At 48.9% G+C, this 21,497-nt stretch overlaps 1 pseudogene; it reads right to left on the bottom strand.

The window, feature by feature from the left end:
- LOC144893980 (uncharacterized) overlaps positions 1 to 16,977 on the bottom strand; it is a 113,349-nt pseudogene extending 96,372 nt beyond the window's left edge.
- Between the last annotated feature and the right edge of the window lie 4,520 nt (positions 16,978 to 21,497).

The raw sequence follows: 21,497 nt of genomic DNA, 5'->3' as shown, positions 1-21,497 counted from the left end.
TGACTGCAACCGGTGAGGAAGTCCACAAGTCATGCGTGGAGGTTTCCATGGACACCATAATAGGAGAGCTTGGTGAGCATGGTGGGATGCCAGACCGTATCGAAGGCACGTGATAAGTCAAGGGAGACAGCTCTGATTTCCGGTTTGGCATTGAGGACCTCCATCCATTGTTGAGACAGCAGAAGCAGCATGTCCAGAGTAGAATGACCTGGTCTGAATCCACATTGATAATACGAGATCAAGCCATTGGAGAAGAGGAAGGATTTTATGTCAAAAGCGACAATCGATTCCATGACCTTGCTGATTAATTGGAAGCAGGCTGATTGGTCTGTAGTTGCGAGGATCTGTTTGAGCAACGTTTTTGTGTAAAGCGGTAATGTTTGCTGATTTCCAAGCTGATGGCAGATGACCTTGAGCAAAAGAGGTCATTTCCCTGGTATTTTGACATTTTTCTGATTTCTGCGGTATTTACAAAGTGGTCAAGTACGTACACCTCAATTAGCATTGCCATGTTTCTACCTCCACCTCCGAAAATGGGCAGAGGTTGTGTTTTCACCCCTATCTCAGTCTGTTTGTGAACAGACTGAGATCAGGGTGAAATTTGGACAATGATTGGTGGAGAAATGGGGTATGTGACACAGAAGAATTGGCTCAATTTAGGTGAAGATTTGAATCTGGGTCAGATAATTTTTAAAATTATACTTCACCATTGAGAGATAGGGCAAAAAAGATATTTCGAATGACATCTCAAAAAGTTGTGTGCTGTGCTGTTTTGAGTGATTTTTTCTCCCAATTGCATTTTCTCTCCGTACGTACGACTGAAAGAAACAATCCAGTGATTATAAACGTCTTGTCATCCTTCCTTAGAGGAGAGACCCCGACATGAAAATTAAACTAGGTGAATGAGTTGATTCAGTGACAATAACAAACTCATGCAATTTTGGTTCATGTCTGAATCCAGATCCGGTCTATCAGTGGGATACAAAAGGTAAACTGTTCAGCTTGGCGGAGGTGGGTTTGGCCGTTCTAGTCCTTCTTGTATCTGGTCGCAATGATTTGTCTTCTATATTCACGCTTGATGGAATAGACAGGGAGGGAGTACATGAGTATTACATCCTTGTTTTTCAATTATCGCTTTTGGGTTTTGATTACATGATTACCTCAGGCACCGAAGGTGGGGGAGGTTGTGTTTTCACCCCTGTGTGTTTGTCTGTGAACAGGATATCACAAAGACTTATGGATGGGTTCAGACGAAATTTGTTGGACAAGTTGGCTGTTTGACAAGGACGAATCAATTTGATTATGGTGCAGATTTGTATTCGAGATTGGCTGATATGGGTTTTTCAAGGGCCGATGCCAATATTTAGAGAGCGTGGGGGCCGATGACCGATATAATGCCGATGTATGCATCTGATTGAAGAATTAAAAAAAACAAAAAATTATAATGACACAAAATTGTTGAACTTAAATGAACAAATATATTTAACACAATAAAGCGCGGCGTTACGCGCGCTGCTTGTGAGCAAGGAGGAAGCGGACAAGCGGTAACATATAAACGTCTTTATTGTAAGACTACACTGTAACACTGAAATGTTCCGGGCTGGTCGCCCGGTGTATATCATGAGGCCACGCCTACCCCTCGGGCGTGGCCACCGCCCACTTGGTGCGTGGAATGATGTCACCACGCCAGTGGGCTTTTGTGTCCGCCACACGCGCCCCCCCAGAATTCCCGCGCACCTGGAGGGCCAGTTTGCGGGGCAGACGAATGACCCGGCCGAAGCGCCCCCTGGCGATCGGCGGCGTCCGGGGTGCAGGGATGCCAGGTGGGATGCCCCTGGCTGCCCCTGGGATGGGTGCAGGACCGGGGGGCGGCGTGGCGGCGGGGCTGGTCGGTGCCGGGGGTCCGCCCGCAGGAGGGCGGCCCCGACATGGGGGTCGGGCCACTGGCGGTGGATGGTCCACATCGAGGTGGGCCGGCTTGAGGCGGTCTACCAAAACGCGGTCAGGAGTACCGCCGATGTCCAGGGTGAAGTGCTTCGCCCCGGTCTCCAGCACGCGGAAAGGCCCGTCGTACGGGGGCCGCAGTGGTGTCCGATGGGCATCGTGGCGGACGAAGACGTACTCCGCCGTGCGAAGCTCCGGGGCGACGTGCATCGGTGGGTGCCCGTGGCATGCCGTTGGCACCGGGGCGAACCTCTGGGCGGTCTCTTGCAGAGCGGAGCGCTGCTGTGCCGCGGACCATGGTGCCGTGGAGTCGGGGAGGAACTCGCCCGGCACCCGCAGCGGTTGCCCGAAGACCAACTCCGCCGCGGATGCACGCAGGTCCTCCTTGGGCGCCGTCTGGAGGCCCAGCAGGACCCAGGGGAGCCTGTCGACCCAGCCGCCGTCGCGGAGGGTGGCCCGGAGCGCGGCCTTCAATGAGCGGTGAAATCGCTCACACAGGCCGTTAGCCTGGGGGTGGTAGGCCGTGGTTCGGTGCAGCCGGACCCCGAGCCCCTGCGCAACCGCCCCCCAGAGCTCCGAGGTGAACTGGGGGCCGCGGTCGGATGAGATGACTGAGGGGGCGCCGAACCGGGCGACCCAGGTGGCGATGAAAGCCTGCGCGACATCGGCCGCCGTTGTCGACGCCAAGGGCACGGCATCCGGCCACCGGGTGGTGCGGTCCACCATGGTGAGGACGTAGGTGAAACCCCGCGAGGGGAGCAGAGGTCCCACCAGGTCCACGTGGACGTGGTCAAACCGGCGTTCCGGCACCGTGAACGGGGCCAACGGAGCCTGGGTGTGCCGGTGCACCTTGGCGCGCTGGCACGCGAGGCACGTCCTGGCCCAGCCGCGGACGGCCTTCCGGAGGCCATGCCAGACGAACTTGTCGGCGATCAGCCTTTGGGAGGCCCTCGCGCCCGGGTGGGACAGGCCGTGGATGGCGTCAAACACCTGGCGCTGCCAGCCCGCGGGCACAATGGGGCGAGGACGCCCGAGGGAGACGTCGCACAAGAGGGCCGTGCCCGCGCCGTCGAACGGCACCTCAGTGACGCGAAGGCCCGTGACGGCGGTCCGCAAGGCCTGGACGTCGGGGTCAGCGGCCTGGTCCGCTGCCATCCGGGCATAGTCGATGCCGAGGTGGACTGCGTGGGCGACGGCCCGGGAAAGGCAATCCGCCACCGGGTTGTCCTTCCCCGCGACGTGCTGGATGTCCGTCGTGTACTCGGACACGGCCGAGAGGTGACGCTGCTGCCAGGCCGACCACGGCTCGGTGACCTTGCCCATCGCGAAGATCAGCGGCTTGTGGTCGACGAAGGCAGTGAACGCCCGGCCCTCGAGCAGATGGCGGAAGTGCCTGACCGCCAAGTGAAGTCCGAGCAACTCGCGGTCGAAGGTACTGTAACGGCGTTCGGGCGGGCGAAGCTGCCGGCTAAAGAACGCCAGCGGTTGCCAAGCTCCACGCACCCATTGCTCGTGCACCGCGCCCACCGCGTAGTCCGAGGCATCGGTGGTGAGGGCGATCGGTGCATCGGGCGCCGGGTGCGCGAGCATGGTGGCGTTAGCCAAGGCGAGCTTCGCGCCCGTGAACGCCGTGTCCATCTGCTCGGTCCAGGTAACGTCGCCTTTGCCCGGCTTACCTTGGAGAGCTTCGTGCAGGGGGCGCAGGAGCTGGGCGATACGGGGCAGGAACCGATGGTAAAAGTTCACCATGCCCAGGAACTCCTGCAGCCCTCTGATCGTGCGGGGGCGCGGAAACCCCTTCACCGCCTCCACCTTGGCCGGCAGGGGGACGGCTCCGTGCCTGGTGACACGGTGCCCCAGAAAATCGATTGTGGCGGTGCCGAACCGGCACTTTGCGGGGTTCACAATCAGGCCATGCTGGCCCAGGCGTTCGAAGAGCGTGCGGAGGTGGCGTAGGTGCTCTTCACGGGACGCGCTGGCGACGAGGATATCGTCCAGGTAGACGTAGACAAAATCCAAGTCGCGCAGGACGCTGTCCATCAGTCGCTGGAACGCCTGAGCCGCATTCTTCAGACCGAAGGGCATGCGCAGGAACTCGAAGAGTCCGAATGGCGTGATGACCGCCGTCTTCGGGACATCCTCCGGCCTGATGCGGACCTGATGGTAGCCGCGTATGAGGTCCACCTTCGAGAAGAAGGACCTGCCCGCCAAACGGGCGGAAAAGTCCTGAATGTGGGGGACGGGGTAGCGGTCGGGAGTCGTGGCGTCACTGAGACGGCGATAGTCCCCGCACGGTCGCCATCCCCCGCCGGGCTTCGGCACGATGTGCAGCGGCGACACCCAAGCGCTCTCTGAGCGCCGAACGATGCCGAGTCGCTCCAGGGTAGCGAACTCCGCTTTTGCCACCGCCAGCTTCGTCGGCTCGAGGCGGCGTGCCCGGGCGTAGACCGGTGGCCCGACGGTGGGGATGTGATGGGCCACCCCGTGCTTGACGGCCCCCGCCGAGAAGGTGGGCCGCGTGAGGGCCGGGAAACCGGTGAGGAGGCGTGTGAATGCGTCCGCTGCCGGAAGCGTACAGACCAACGTGGCCGGAACCGAATCGTTCGGCAAGCCGCTTGGCAAGCCGCTCGTTGAGTTGGGCAACGCACAAGCGAGCGAGCTGAACGTCTCGGCCTGGACAAGCCGTCTGCGCTTGACGTCGACCAGGAGCCCATTAGCGCACAGGAAGTCCGCGCCAAGCAGTGCCATGGGCACGTCGGCGGTGACGAACGTCCATCGGAAAACCTGCCCTCCAAACCGCAGAGAGAGGCAGCGTTTTCCGTACGTACGGATGGGCGTCCCGTTCGCGGCAAGCAGCGCGGGGCCCCCACCCGCGGCGTGCTTGTCTGACATGCCGGCGGGAATGACACTCACCTGCGCTCCCGTGTCGCACAGGTAACGGCGCCCAGAGAAGGTGTCCGTTATGAACAGCAAGCTGCTCGAACGGCCGGCGCTCATCGCCAATATTGAGCGCCGGCCCGGGCGTTTCCCGACCCGTTGAAGGAGCACGGCGGATGACACCGCCGAGCTTCGTGGCCGAACTTGGCGTGGAACCAGCACCAGGTGGTGGAGCTGGAGGAGCGCGGCTGGCTCCGCCAGGCCGGTGGAGTCGACGGGTTTCCCCGCGGTGGCGGTTTTCGCCACGGCGGTGGGTGGGGCGTGGCGGCGTTCACGAGGTGCGTATCAGCATGCTGCTGAACATCAGCGTGCTGCTGAACATCAGCGCGCTGCTGAACATCAGCGCGCTGCTGAACATCAGCGTCGAATGCCGTGACGGCCACGCCGACGCTCGCCCGCGTGTCCGAAGCGGCGAAGTACTTGTCCGCCTCGGCCGCCAATGCTCGGGGTTCCGTTAGCCCGGTCCCGGCCAACGCGAGGCGAACCTGCGCTGGAAGTTGGCGACGGAAAAGTGCCCGGAATAGCGAACCGGGGGCTTCGTCGCCCAACAGTGACAGCATATGGTCCATTCGGACCGACGGGCGCGTCTCACCGAGCTCGGGGAGATCCAGGAGGCGGTCGGCCCGTGCGTCGTCCGTGAGGCTGAACGTGGCTAGGAGTAGCCGCTTGAGTGCCTCGTACTTGTGGCCTTTCGGTGGGTGGCGAAGGACGGACACAACTCGAGCGGCCGTGCCGGGCCCGAGGGAGGCGACGACGTGGCAATAGCGCGTGTCATCGCCGGTGAGGTGCCGAAGCTGAAATTGGGCTTCGGCCTGGGTGAACCAGACTTCGGCCTGAGCCTCCCAAAATTCCGGAAGTTTGACGAAGTCGGCCATGGCGATGGCGTCGCGTGTGGAAGGATCGCTCCGGCAGATCCAACGTCGAGGGTCACCAGTAAAGCGCGGCGTTACGCGCGCTGCTTGTGAGCAAGGAGGAAGCGGACAAGCGGTAACATATAAACGTCTTTATTGTAAGACTACACTGTAACACTGAAATGTTCCGGGCTGGTCGCCCGGTGTATATCATGAGGCCACGCCTACCCCTCGGGCGTGGCCACCGCCCACTTGGTGCGTGGAATGATGTCACCACGCCAGTGGGCTTTTGTGTCCGCCACAACAATATATTATTCACTCAAAAACAGAAAAGTACATTGCACTTGTTAACAGCAGCATTTATTTCCAGTTAGTCTGCCACTCATGTTTTAAAATAAGAAAACGTATAAAACCAAAGCAAAAAGTTGTGAAAGATGTTTCAGAACAATTCAAAATAAAAAGTTTTTGGGCATTTCTGTGAACAGCAGCATTTTCTTCAGTTGGTCGGCACTCTACACCTTGTTCTTTTAATTCAGTAAATTTATCATCATCAAAATTAATTGTCCACACAAAAACAAATAATTAAAACTCTTTAAAACCTCAATAAAGGAAAAGTTTTTGTGCACTTGTTAACAGCAGCATTTCTGTGAGTTCAGTAATCCCAGTTTAAGAGCTGCAAGTTGAAATGCAGAAAACAAAGTTTCTGTGCACTTTCTCCAGTCAGCCTGCTCCTCTTCTTCTCACAAATGGCTCCAACCTCACCAAAAACTATCTCGCTTGGAATGGAGGAGGGTGGGTTTTAACCGTGTGAACTAAGTAGTAATGATCCAGGTGTTGAATTACGCTTCCATCGGGAATTACTTGCTGTACAACTTGCGTCCTTGCCATTAAGCACTTGCGCCACTTCTCAGAGGGACGAGCGACTGCAGGCATGTCAGATGGAGCAATAACAGGTTTGTGATGCCCTTCGATGTCTGGACCCACTCACCAGCTGCACTGGGCGGGTCTTCATGGAAACTTCATTTCATTTTCACCCGTCCTCTACCCTGCGTGTAAACTTCCTACAACAACGAGTGGGTCAGATGGTTGCTGTTTGAAGAAAGATTTGGCTCTGAACATGAATTTCTCAGGCATCTTTTCTTCCATACTGAATTCCTCCTTGGCATTTCCAGTGTTCCCAACAAGCTCTCACGAACGTTCCCCATTAGCCATATTGACACAAGGAGAAGCTCCAGCATCCTCGCACCACGAGAAGGATTTTTTTTAGGTGTTTTTTAAAATATCAGCCATATCGGCGCCATCATCAGCTGGTGCCGATAATCTCAAAATCCCAGATATCGGCCGGTCGATATATCCATCTACCACGAATCTGAATACGGATCCAGATACGAGAATGTCAAAGTGATTCTTCACCATTGAGATATGGAGGCAAAAACGATATAAAGCATGATATTTCAAAAAATTGTCGACGACTTCAATGACAAAACGAGGAAAATGAGTTGTTAAGATGACAAGAACAAGCAATTAGATTTTGGTTCAGGTCTGGATCCAGATCCATCCTCTCAATGGGATACAAAACATACGGTTCAGACTGGCGGACGTATGCGCTCTTCCGAATGCCATTGTAGTTGATTTTTAATGAGACCAGGATATTTAAGTTTTTGCAGATATGCCAGCGCATGCATTGTTGTTCATACTCTGTTTCTTCCTTGCAGAATATCCATCTGTCCGATTGACTCAGCCCCACCATCTTCTTAAAGCCATCGGTATAGTGTTCATGGTAATGGACGTTTATTTTGACTCGTTCTCCATTACAGTTAAGCTGACCTCTTTGCCAATTCAATGAGCCTCCTTTTTGTGTCTCTAATCTGTCCAAGTCTTTTCCATCTTCCTGCTATTTTGTCGTTCTCCCATTTGTCTGTGTGAATTTGTTCATATTTATTTTTGTTTGTTTGGAATCATGAAGGCTGTGTTTACTGATGTTTCCATTTCACGAGGAGCATCTTCTATTCACACATGCTCTTGGTAATATTTTTACAAGTTTAGTTCTGTATTCTTTGATGTTTTGATAAAGTTGATGAACGATTAAACAACTTGCTGCACACAGAACACTTGTAGGGTTTCTCTCCCGTGTGTATCATTTGATGTTGAGACAAAGTTGATGAACGATTAAACACCTTATTGCACACAGAACACTTGTAGGGTTTCTCTTTCGTGTGTATCATTTGATGTTCAGATAAATTTGTTGAACGATTAAACGCCTTGTTGCACATAGAACACTTGGAAGGTTTCTCTCCCGTGTGTATCATTTGATGTTGAGACAAAGTTGATGAACGATTAAACACCATGTTGCACACAGAACACTTGTAGGGTTTCTCTCCCGTGTGTATCATTTGATGTTGAGACAAAGTTGATGGACGATTAAACACCTTATTGCACACAGAACACTTGTAGGGTTTCTCTCCCGTGTGTACCATTTGATGTTGATGTAAATGTGACAAACGATTAAACACCTTGCTGCACACAGAACACTTGTAGGGCTTCTCCCCGGTGTGTATCATTTGATGTTGATATAAACTTGATGAATGAGAAAAGGCCTTGGTGCATTGTGAACACTTGTAGGGTTTCTCACTGTGATATGTCCTTTGATGGTGAGATATACTTGATGAATGAATAAAGGTCTTGGTGCATTGTGAACATTTGTAGGGTTTCTCTCCCGTGTGTACCATTTGATGTTGATGTAAATGTGACAAACGATTAAACACCTTGCTGCACACAGAACACTTGTAGGGCTTCTCCCCGGTGTGTATCATTTGATGTTGATATAAACTTGATGAATGAGAAAAGGCCTTGGTGCATTGTGAACACTTGTAGGGTTTCTCACCGTGATATGTCCTTTGATGGTGAGATATACTTGATGAATGAATAAAGGTCTTGGTGCATTGTGAACACGTGTAGGGTTTCTCACCGGTGTGTATCCTTTGATGTTTCGATAAACTTGATGAATGAGTTAAGGCCTTGGTGCATTGTGAACACTTGTGTGGTTTCTCACCGGTGTGTATCATTTGATGTCGAAGTAAACTTGATGAATGAAAAAAGGTCTTGGTGCATTGTGAACACTTGTAGGGTTTCTTCCCGGTATGTATCCTTTGATGTTGAGACAATCTTGATGAAAGACTAAAGGCCTTGTTGCATTGTGAACACTTGTAGGGTTTCTCACCAGTATGCATCATTTGATGTTGAGATAAATTTGGAAGAGTAAGTAAATCCCTTTTGACACACAGTGCACCTGTAGGGCTTCTCACCTGTGTGTATTTTTACACATTCTTTCAAACATGTTGAAGAGGTGAAGTCTTTGTTGGAAAGAGAAAACCTGCGTGGCTTCTCACTTCTTTGGATCTGATGTTGCAGGATCGTTATACACCTGTCACCGTTGTTGTTGTTGTTGTTGTTGCTTTTAGACTTGCCGTTAAATTTATCAACATCCTGCCAAAAAGTCCATGTCATATGATGACTGAAAGGATCTTCTGTGTCGACCAATGGGGGAAACTTTCCCAATTGTTTATCTGGAAAAACAATTCACCAACAGTGTCAATAATTTACTTTTGCAATGAAACAGAAACATAAAAACGAGTTCATAGAACATGATGTGTGTATGTGTATGTGTATATAATAGTTAGGTTTGTTGGGGCTAAGACAATGATTACCTTAGAACCAGGTAGAATGTACAGATTAGTGTGCTCCGACTGTCATGAAGAAGAAGAACCACCTCAATGTCCTATAAGTAGGGATCCGGTCGACCGTGTGTCGTGTAAGTGTACCCTCGTCCCCATTACGAGTGGGGTATGTTAATTAGCTCAGGGATTATGGATAATTTATCCCCTGTATGTCGTTACCTCTGTACTTTATTTTTCTGTCCCTTTTGGCACCACACCATAGACACTAGCCAAAATTGCCCATTAAACATCCCTAATTAACAAGATGGTATTCATCGAATACTTTCCCTGCAGTCAACTTGGTGTGAGCCAACTCTTCTGTTTTTGAATGTTCATTTTTTTCTTTGATCCAATATGGCTGCCAGACCACGTAAGCGATGACTTCATAAATTTATATTCTCTAATATTATTGTTGCATAGATCATGCTCAATAAATTTCAAACTGATCAGACTAAGCGTTGTCCCTGTCACGTTATAGTTATCGTTAACAATCGGTCTCGCGAGATCACGGCGAGGTCACGTCTTTTCGAAGCTGCTCCATGCGCTCACGCTTTCGAAGCTAAGTGATATTTCTCAATTGTGTTTTTGTCGAGACGGTATCTATCTTTCGGTGTATGTACCTATAGCGTATCTTTTGGAAAATTTTCGGTGCTAATTTTTCGTACATGTATACACAATCGTCGGTTAATGGTATCGAGTATTCTGCGGCCTAGTACTCGTAGGCTTAGACTACCGTACCGTCTCCGACCTTGTGGTTTGTTTTACTCTCAGCGATTCGTCGAATGCGCTGAAATTATTTTCGTTCTCTGTTTCGTACCAGTCGTTCACCCCGTACCTCCTTGTTTAATATCTGTACTCACAACAACAAAAAAAAAAACCCCAAAAAATTATTTCCTTCCCAGGTCTTATTCGTTTATTTGTTGTTCTTTTTGTTCGTTCGTTCTTCGTTCGCGATCACACGGTTAGAAATGTATAATCTCTCCCCTGAACAACTATTTTCTCTCATATATTATAACACCCTTTTCTTCTTTTCCTACAAAAGGATGCTTTCGTCTTGCTCACCAAATCTATTCATTCCAAAAAATATATATAATACCATCTCTTACAGTTCCTCCTTTCTACATTCCCTAAACTATCCAGAACTCCATCCCTCCTCCAGTGTCCTCAAACGTATTTTTGACTCGAAGGTCTCAAACTCATTTTGCAAAAAATGTTCGTTTCCCATGAATCATACACTTTTCAAAATCCAATCTCACCCCTCCCCTCCAAATCCTCCCCATCACCCATCCCTTTCAAACCTCCCCCCTTGTCCCTTCCCTCCCCTCCCTCCTAAACTCCTCCCACACCCCTCCCCTCCGAGACTCTCCCTCGCTCCTCCCCTCCTAGACTCCCCTCTCACCCCTCCTCCTCAAAGTATCCTCCCTGCTTCTTCCTCCTTCCAACTTTCACCTTCATCTCCCCAAACAACACCTCACTGTGCCTCACCCAATCTCCATCAAACCTTTTGTCCGCCCCATTCTTCCCTTTCTCCAAGCTATTCTGAAATCTCTGAAATCTCTGACACACCTTCAACAGCTCTCCCTACCTCTTCCACCTCTTCCACATCTTACCCTACCCCTCCCTCCCCCTGTTCTGGACCCGATGCTCCCCCTTCCTCTTCATTAACGGTATGGACCTCAAACATCCGGGGCCTTCGCTCAAACTTGACTGACCTCTCCATACAGGTTGCTTCTGACAAACCAGATGTGATCTGCTTAACAGAAACTTTCCTCCTTCATGATGTCTCTGATGCCTTGGTATCTCTCCCAGGTTACTCCCTCCTCCGGTATGATAGACCTGAGCCTCGTCCTGGAGGTGGGGTTGCTATCTTTATAAAAAACTCTCTTCCTCACTCGCCCTCCACTGCCCTCTCTCCACCTCACCCCCAGGAATACCTTTGGCTACGGCTTCCCCTTCGCTCCCACCTTTTGTTCATATGTGTGTTGTACCGTCCACCAATCAGCGATGACTCCATCTACATCTCACTGTCTGATAATATGGACCAACTTCTATCTACCCATCCCAACTCTCTCTTCCTCATATGTGGTGATTTCAATTGTCACCATGCCAGTTGGCTGGGTGTGGGTACCTCTCTCACCAGCCATGGCTCTTCAGCAAAGGACTTCTGCGACTCACTGGGACTGACACAATCTGTCAATTTCCCGACCCGGATCTCAGTCAACGGAGCATCTTCTCTTCTGGATTTGTTTATGACAAACTTCCCTGAAAATGTCTGCTGCTCTTCTTCTGCTCCAATCGGCTCATCTGATCATGTGCTTGTCAAAGTGGACATCTCTCTGACCATTCTCAGAGAGCCTCCTCAGCGTCGACGAGTCTGGCATTTCACTCAGGCCAACTGGCACGGTCTTCAAGCAGCCATCAATCATCTGGACTGGTCTCCCATCTCTACCGCCTCTGACATCAACTCATCCTGGGAATTCTTTCAAAGTAAACTGCTCTCTCTCATGCACAGATTTAGACCATCTCGTCTTCAGTTGTCATACCCTTCCTCCCGTCCATGGTACACGGAATCTTGTGGTGAGGCTGTTGCCCTGAAACAACTTGCTTTCGTCTCCTGGAAAGCAAATCCAACGGAAGGAAATCTCATTTCCTTTCACAAAGCCCGAAACAAGTGTGTGTCCACCCTCAGGAGAGCCAGGAAACAATATCTCACCATTCTCAAGACCGAACTCTCTTATCCGTCTCCCTCTTCCAAATCCTGGTGGCATCTGGTCAAATCTGTTTCTGGTGTTTGTTCCCCCTCCATCCCCTCCCTCACCTCAAACGGCTTAACGGCTGACTCCGCACGTGAAAAAGCTGAATGCCTCAACTCTGTGTTTGCCTCTAAATCTTGTGTCCCAAACCCATCCCTCTCTGTACCCACCGTACCCAGTCGTACCCAGCTGCTCCTGGACTCTGTGTCCTTTCCTCCTGACAAGGTGGAAAAGTTTCTGTCAACCCTCGACTCTGATTCTGCAACTGGTCCTGACGGCATCAGCCCACGGGTCCTAAAATCATGTTCTTCTGCTCTTTCACTCCCTCTTTCTGTTCTCTTCACCCTCTCTTTTGCTCAAGGTCATCTGCCATCTGCTTGGAAATCAGCCAACATCACCGCTTTGCACAAAAAAGGTGCAAAAACAGATCCCAGCAACTACAGACCAATCAGCCTTCTCCCAATTATCAGCAAAGTCATGGAATCCATCATTGCTTCAGATATTAAATCTTTCCTCTCCTCCAATGGCTTGATCTCTGATCATCAATTTGGTTTCAGACCTGGTCACTCTACTCTGGACATGCTGCTTCTGCTTTCTCAACAATGGATGGAGGTCCTCAACGCCAAACAGGAAATTAGAGCTGTCTCCCTTGACATTTCACGTGCCTTCGATACGGTCTGGCACCCTGCTCTGCTCTCCAAACTCTCCTCCTTTGGTATCCATGGAAATCTCCACGCATGGCTGGCGGACTTCCTCTCTGGTCGTAGTCAACGTGTGGCCCTGAATGGGTTTCTCTCATCTCCTCTTCCTGTTCAGGCTGGAGTTCCCCAAGGTAGTGTTCTGGGCCCTGTGCTTTTTCTGGTCTTCATCAATGATCTCTCTGACTCTCTTGAAAATCCTCTCTATCTCTTTGCTGACGACTCTACTCTCTGTCGCTCCATTCCTCATCCCGCAGATCGGCAGTGTGCAGCCTCCTCACTCTCTGCAGACCTGGACAAAATCACAGACTGGTCAAACAAGTGGAACATGTCTTTCAATCCTGACAAATCTCACACTCTTACAATGTCTCTCCGAAAGGACCGACTGGACAACCCTCCCATCTACTTTCTCAACAATCCTCTCCAAGAAGTTCTGTCGCTCAAGCTTTTGAGTCTCACTATCTGCCATGATCTTTCTTGGGAAAACCACATTTCCAAGCTGGCCTCCAAAGCCAGTCGCCGACTGGGCATCCTCCGTCGTGCGAAGTCCTTCCTTGGCACACCTGAGCTCCTCACCACATACAAGGCTTTCATCCGCAGCTCAATGGAATACTGTTCCCCCATCTGGGCTGGTGCTCCTGCCTCACACCATGCTCGGCTTCACGCTGTTGAGGCCAAAGCTTTCAGAATCATTGGAATCTCCTGCGATGTAGTCAACGCCGAGGGCCTTTCACTCACTCACCGCAGGCAGGTTGGTGGTCTTTCTGTCTTCTACCGACTCCTCTCCGGCCTTGCTCCCCCAGCTCTCTCTGTGCTCTGTCCCCCCAATATTCCTTCAGGTCGCACAAGATCTGCCTGCAACCCTCTTATGGTTAAACTGCCAAAGTCTAGGCTCTCTGCTCACCTTCACTCTTTCATTCCCCTTTTCTCCCGCCTCTGGAACAAACTCCCCCACTCCCTTCAATCCCACTCCTCCCTCCAGGTCTTTAAAACAGCTGTTCACCACCATCTCTTATCGTCCCCCATCGAAAACCTTGATCTTTTCTACCCCCGGTAATTCACCCCAGAGTCCTTGCGGTGTTCATATGTTTTAATGCTCTCCCACCTCCCCCCAAGTCCTCCCGATGTCCCTGCTCTCAAATGTTGTGTTTGTGTCCTTCCCCCTCTTCCCCCTCTCTTTTGTGTCCTTCCCCCTCTCTCCCCATCTTGTCTGCCGCTCCCCTTGTTTTTTGTGTTTTGTGTGTCGGTTTGTCTTTTTGTGTGATTAATGTTAGCTCTTTCACGAGCCTCGATCTTGTATCCAAAAAAAAAAAAAAAACAAAAAAACAACAACACCTATTCCCCATATGGAGTTATTTGCAATGAGCCACATTTCTATTTTTTCCATAGAACTGTTTTGGAGATATAGAGGTACAATGTTTTTTGTTTTTTTTTCCAAGATGGTGCCTGAAACACATGACCTATGATGTCATGATTATCATTAAAATATTCTAAAGGAGGAGGCGCTCCTATGGTGAAAATTGTGTCCATCAGACCAACAGTTGCTGAAAAAACAAAACAAAGATCAGATGGATCAGTGTTGTATTTGTTGAATTATGACATCATAACAAAGGCACCGATGACATCATCATTGACATATCTTATTCCCCATGGGGAGTAGTTGACAATGAGCCAGGTCTCAATTTTTTCCATGGAGTGGTTTCAGAGATACAGAGGTGTTCGGTTTTTCCAAGATGGCGCCTGTACCACGTGACCTATGATGTCATAATAATCATTAAAATATTCTACAGGAGGAGGCCCTCCTATGGTGAAAATTTAGTGTAAATTGGACCAAGAATTGCAGAGAAAAAAATATTAATACTGATCGAATCAAGTGTTGCACCTGTCGAATTATGACGTCATAATTAAGGTGCCGATATCTTCATTAACATATCTTATTCCCCAAGCGGAGTACTTGACAATGAGCCATGTTTCAATTTTTTTCCATGGAGCGATTTCGGAGAGAGAAGTGCAACTTTTTTTTCGATTTTTCCAAGATGGCGCCTGTACCACGTGACCTATGACGTCATCATTATCATTTTTAAAATTCCACAGGAGAAGCCGCTCATATTCTGAAAATTCCGTGCCAAACGGAATAAGTTGCAGAGGATTTTTTTTTCATACTGATCAGATCAAGCGTTGTACTTGTCGAATTATGACGTCATAAATAAGGCAATGATGACATCTTCATCAACATATCTTATTCCCCATGGAGAGTACTTGTCAATGAGCCATGTTTCCATTGAGTGGTTTGGGAGATGGAGGTGTAACGTTTTTCCAAGATGGCGTCCATACCACGTGACCCATGACGGCATAATTATGAATAAAAAATTTATACAGGTGGAGGCGCCCATATGGTAAAATCTCGTGTCAATCGGACCAACGGTTGTCGAGAAAATGAATTTTTAAAATGCAGACACAGCACATGGCACACATACGGCACACGTACGTACGTACGTACGTGCGCACACGAGAACAACACATATTTAACTGAATGCTGAACCCCTCTTTTCGCTTCATGAGCACAGGGTAAAAACTCTCTATCAGTAAATCGGAATTCTCCGACACCGGCGAACTCTCCGACACCGGCTAACTCTCCGACACCGGCTAACTCTCCGACACCGGCTAACTCTCCGACACCGGCTAACTCTCCGACACCGGCTAACTCTCCGACACCGGCTAACTCTCCGACACCGGCTAACTCTCCGACACCGGCTAACTCTCCGAGACCGGCGAAGTCTCTGATAATGGCGAACTCTCCGATAATGGCGAACTCTCTGGTACTGGCGAACTCTCCGACACCGGCGTACTCTCCGAGACCGGCGTACTCTCTGGTACTGGCGAACTCTCTGATAATAGCGAACTCTCTGATAATAGCGAACTCTCTGATAATAGCGAACTCTCTGATAATAGCGAACTCTCTGATAATGGCGAACTCTCTGATAATGGCGAACTCTCTGATAATGGCGAACTCTCTGATAATGGCGAACTCGCTGATAATGGCGAACTCGCTGATAATGGCGAACTCTCTGATAATGGCGAACTCTCTGATAATGGCGAACTCTCTGGTACCGGCGTACTCTCTGGTACCGGCGTACTCTCTGGTACCGGCGTACTCTCTGAGACCGGCGTACTCTCTGAGACCGGCGTACTCTCTGAGACCGGCGTACTCTCTGAGACCGGCGTACTCTCTGAGACTGGCGTACTCTCTGAGACTGGCGAACTCTCTGAGACTGGCGAACTCTCTGATAATGGCGAACTCTCTGGTACTGGTGAACTCTCTGGTACTGGCGAACTCTCTGGTACTGGCGAACTCTCTGGTACTGGCGAACTCTCTGGTACTGGTGAACTCTCTGGTAGTGGCGTACTCTCTGATATACTTACACTGCACCACGTTTGGCCAAAATCCCATCACTGGTTCAGTCAGCTCTGTAACAAAATTTTTACTTGACATTACCTCCGACCTTTGACCCCAAAATTTAACCAGTTAATCTTTACATCATTATACATACCTGTACCATGTTTGACTTGTATCACTTCAGACGTTCTCAGGTTATCACGGTAACGAAAACCTATCACGGACGGACGGACGGACAACACGAATACAAAATGGCTTCAGCGACATCATCGGTGGAGATATAAAATTTATCATGAAATTCCGCAGTTCCCACGACTCACCATTCCCCGGGTTGTTTTCCTCGTTTTCAGCTGAATCCTCCATCTTGATCTGCAGGACTCCATCAAGTCCTCCGATCTCCTCACCACATCCGAGCACAAAGGTCCGTTCCGATCCTCGCCCCGCACGGCACGCCTCCATGTACCGACATAGCTCGACGTACATGGTGAAGGTGAACTTCCGTGCGGCTAAAGAAAACAGTAGATCCCTCACCGGAGCGGGTTCGGCTCGGGCACAGAGAGCTCCGAAGATCTCGATCCCCACACCAGTGATGGCGGCTCTGAGAGACTCCTCCGATAGACCCTGGATCTTCAGCCATGTCGGGACAAGACCGAGGCCGCACCGAGCGCTCGGAGAAGCCATTATCGTCCAAGAACACGCGCCGAGAGAATCAAAACAAATAAATAACGTTGTTGTTGTTGTTGTTTTTTGGTCCTTCGCTCAAAGTGGATGATACACACTCAGCTGGAGATTCTCAACCGGTGGGCCGTGACCAATCAGTGTGCCCAAGACGCAACCTATTGGTCCGTGGACATCATTCCAACCTTCGAAGGCAGGTATATTTGTTTACTTCACGAGTGTTCGTTAAATTTACCTCACGAAAAACAAGTTATATTAATGCTATTGTATTAATTTGTGATTGGAATGATGCTGTTTAGAATGAAAATATAGAGATTGAGTTTAAAGGAAAATGACGAAAAATGAAAATTAACGCCATGGGAAAATTAATCATGGGAAAATTAACGTTAATTAATGAAAAATGAACGAAATAGGTGTGTGTGTGTGTGTGTGTGTGTGTGTGTGTGTGTGTGTGTGTGTGTGTGTGTGTGTGTGTGTGTGTGTGTGTGTGTGTGTGTACACACCGCCATTCGCGGATTCGGTATTTCAGTTTCGCCATTGACCGTATTTTGGTTGATCGAAGGTGCATGCCCGTGATGTACCAAACTTTAGTATATGACGTGTGATGAAGGTTGTGGTCAAGTACCATCGGAATTATACGAGTAGTTTCTGAGAAAAAAGCAAATACCTATTTTGGTGGAATCACACCTGGACCCACATTGATCTCCCATAGACCCTTTCAGACCCAGATTTTAGTCATGCCGTAAACAAACTTTAGTACACCACAGGTGATGAAGGTTGTGGTCAAGTTACATGAAAATAGTGTGGGGTGTCAGAGGAAAAAGCAAATTCTTATTTTGGGGGGCAATACTCCTTCCATCCCCTCCCCGTTAACCGGAATAGACCCTGACTTTCTTAATGCCGTGAACAAACTTTGACAAGCCATGGGTGATGAAGGTTGTGGTCAAATTTCATTGAAATTGTGTGTGTAGCTTCTGCGAAAACAGGAAATACCTATTATTATTATTTTGGGGGGGGGGGGCGAGGGGGGATCAAATCACCCCATAGACCTCCGAAGACCACGATTTTTAAAATGCCGGGAACAAACTTGGGTACATCATGGTTGATTAATGGAACGTTGTGGTCAAGTTTCATTGGAATTGAAGGTGTAGTTTCTGAGAAGAAAGCAAACACCTATTTTGGGGGGGGGGGGGGGGGGGAGGGGGGTGGTACCCCCAGTAGACCCCACAGGGCCAATTAAGATGTACATTTATTGTCTTAAAATGTCACAAAATGCACTTAATATGTAATATACTTTTGGTGGAGTTGAACACACAAGGGATATTTTTTGTACACAAAATCGAGGCTCGGGAAAGAGCTAACACATTAAACACAAAAATATAAACGGACACATAAAACGTAAAATAAAGGGAGCGGCACACGAGAGGGGGAGAGAGAGGGAAGCACAACACCAGTACAGAACATGGACATTGGGAGATCTGTGGAAGGGAGAGGGCTGGGAGGGGGTGGGGGAAGATTTTTCAAGGTGTGCCTTACTCAAAGTGGAAGAGAGGTAAAAATGATCCCGTCGCATTGTTTTGAGTTGTCGCAGTCAATCATGGGTTTGAGATTGGTTGTTTTGTTGTTTCATATGCAACATATGGCTACTGGTTGCATCATTTCTGGAAGCATAGCTATTTTGCTGATGCAGTGCCCCCATTACAAGTAAGCTCGTACTCATGTTTCCGACGTCGGAAAGGTGACAGGCTGGTCAACCCACCTGGTGTTATTTTAACGGCACGACAGGGGCTCAATCTCAACACCTTAATATCTCAAGCCAACTTCAAGATTGGACACACAACTTTATGTGTAAAATATTTAATGTCGGTCGAAACCATTTTTAAACATTCAATGAAAAAAAGTAAAAGCCAAAACGACCAATGCTGCCACTGATGCACTGCTTCAGTGATGGCCATCTTTTATACCAGAAGAGAGCCATTTGTCTGTGTCTGGTATGTGTGTGTGTGTTATTGGTTGTTATCTCCTTATGAAGGTTTCAGAACGTGGAACAGAGCCCTCCCAAGACCCAAAGTACCCACCTTCATGTGTGTGTCTGTGTGTGTGTAGGTGTGTGTGTGTGTGTGTGTGTGTGTGTGTGTGTGTGTGTGTGTGTGTGTGTGTGTGTGTGTGTGTGTGTGTGTGTGTGTGTGTGTGTGTACACGTCGCCACCACCGGTCGTCATCGCAATTCGCGAGTCTCTAAGACTGAACGAAGACTTCCCTGGTCCTGAAGCATCCATCTTCACCCTATCAAGGAAACACGACTCATGGACCATGCCTCTCTTTATCCATGCCCCATCCCCGAAGTGGTGACGATATAGATCCGCGCGACCCCCTATGTGGCCCCTGGGGTATTCCGAGGAGTGTGTAGCCTATGTGATGATGTATGAGTAAGTATCCATCTCCGTTTTAGTAACGGTGTTCCGAGAGTTATTTACAGGATCTTCCCTGAATAAATTAATCCAAGAGACCCTCCAATTTTAGTCATTTGTAGTAATATTGCACACGACATGATTTTTAAGACCTCAGTGAGGTTCTTCTTCATCACTTATTGCGCCAACTGTCGCTTGCCCAATGTCAGCGATCTTCAGCTTCCAGTTTCTCGAGACTTCATTTTTCAGATCCTGTTATTTGGTCTTTTTCCTGATTTCGGCATTATTTACAAAGACGCTGAGTACTAACACCTCAATTTAAGTGATTCTTTACCATTGACAAATATGGCCAAAAACTATACGTATCACGATATCTCAAAAGGTTCTTGAAGGATTCCGACAAAAAAACCAAAAAAAAACCTGGTGGACAGGGTGGGTGGAAGAATTTTTTTTGTAAGATTCGAATCTGGATCTGGATCAGATATATATTTTAAATGATTCCTCACCATTGAGAGATCGGGCAAAAAAAAAACGATACAAAGCACGGGATATCTCAAAAAGTTGGAGCCAAGTGATGATAAAACTTGGTGAATGAGTTTGATCAGTGACAAAAACAAACTCATTAGCTTTTGGTTCATGCCCAAATCCACATCAGGCCTATCAGTGGGATACAAAACGTAAACCGTTCAGCTTGGTGGAGGTAGGTTTGGCCGTTCTAGTCCTTGTATCTGTGGAACTATATCTGGTCACAATGATTTGTCTTCTATATTCACGCTTGATGGGACAGACGGAGGGAGTACATGAGAATCACATCCTTGTTTTCAATTATCGCTTTTCGGTTGTGATTAAGCGATTATCTCATGCACCGAAGGTGGGCGAGGTTGTGTTTTCACCTCTGTGTGTTGTGTGTTGTGTGTTGTTGTGTTGTGTTGTCTGGCGAGGTTGTGTTGTGGCTGTGAACAGGATATCTCAAACATTTGTGGACGGATACGGACGAAATTTGTTGGACAAGTTGCCTGTTTGACAAGGACGAATCAATTCGATTATGGTGTAGATCTGGATTGGAGATTGACCAATGCAAATATTGACCGATGCCATCCAATATGATGAGCATTGGGGCCGATGACCGATATAATGCCGATATAAGCATCTGATTGAATAATTTAATTACAAAAAAAAAAGATAATTGCACAAAATTGTTGAACTTAAATTGACAAATTTATTTAACACAATATATTATTCACTCAAAAACAGAAAAGTACATTGCAATTACAAACAGCAGCATTTTTTTTTTTGGTATACAAGATCGAGGCTCATGTAAGAGCTAACATTAATCACAATAAAAATAAATAGCACCGCAAAGCGGGCGAAACCCCTCAGCCCATGCATGCTGGAAACCAATTTCAAGATGGCTGCCGTGGCGGCCATATTGAAAATCGCAGTATGCACATTTTCGAAAGGAACCTTCCTCCACTCAACCCCAACACACACTGCAAAAATGGATTTAATCGAACAAGCCATTCTGCTTGAAATTGACAGAAACCAATTTCAAGATGGCTGCCGTGTCGGCCATATTGAAAATCGCAGTGTGCCCATTTTCGAAAGGAACATTCCTCTACTCAACCCCAACACAAACTGCAAAAATGGATTTAATCGGACAAGCCGTTCTGCTCAAAGTTGACGGAAACCAAAAGTTGACGGATGCCCGGATGGCTGCCGTGGCAGCCATAGTGAAAATCGCAGCGTGCCCATTTTCGAAAGGAACCTTCCTCCACTCAACCCCAACACACATTGCAAAAAATGGATTAAATCAGAAAACGGACATATAAAACATACAATAAAGGGAGCGGGAGACAAGATGGGGGGCGAGAGGGAAGCACAGAAGTACAACAGCAGAGAACAGGGGCATCGGAAGATCTGTGGGAGGGAGAGGGCTTGGGGGGAGGAGGCATGGGAAGGCGGGAGTGGGGCATGGGGGGGGATGGGAGAGGTATAAAACACATGGACACTGCAAGAACTTCCAGGAAAGAAAGAGGTCAGTATTTCAAAAAAAGTGGATCTGGGGCGAATTAACGGGGATAGAAGAGATCAATGTTTTGGATGGGGGAAGATA

This window comes from Myxine glutinosa, chromosome 1, assembly GCF_964187855.1.
Source record: "Myxine glutinosa chromosome 1, kmMyxGlut1.1, whole genome shotgun sequence".
NCBI classification, from domain to species: Eukaryota; Metazoa; Chordata; class Myxini; order Myxiniformes; family Myxinidae; genus Myxine; species Myxine glutinosa.
The sequence above is the reverse complement of the archived record's forward strand: the minus strand, read 5'-3'. Positions and strand labels throughout refer to the sequence as shown.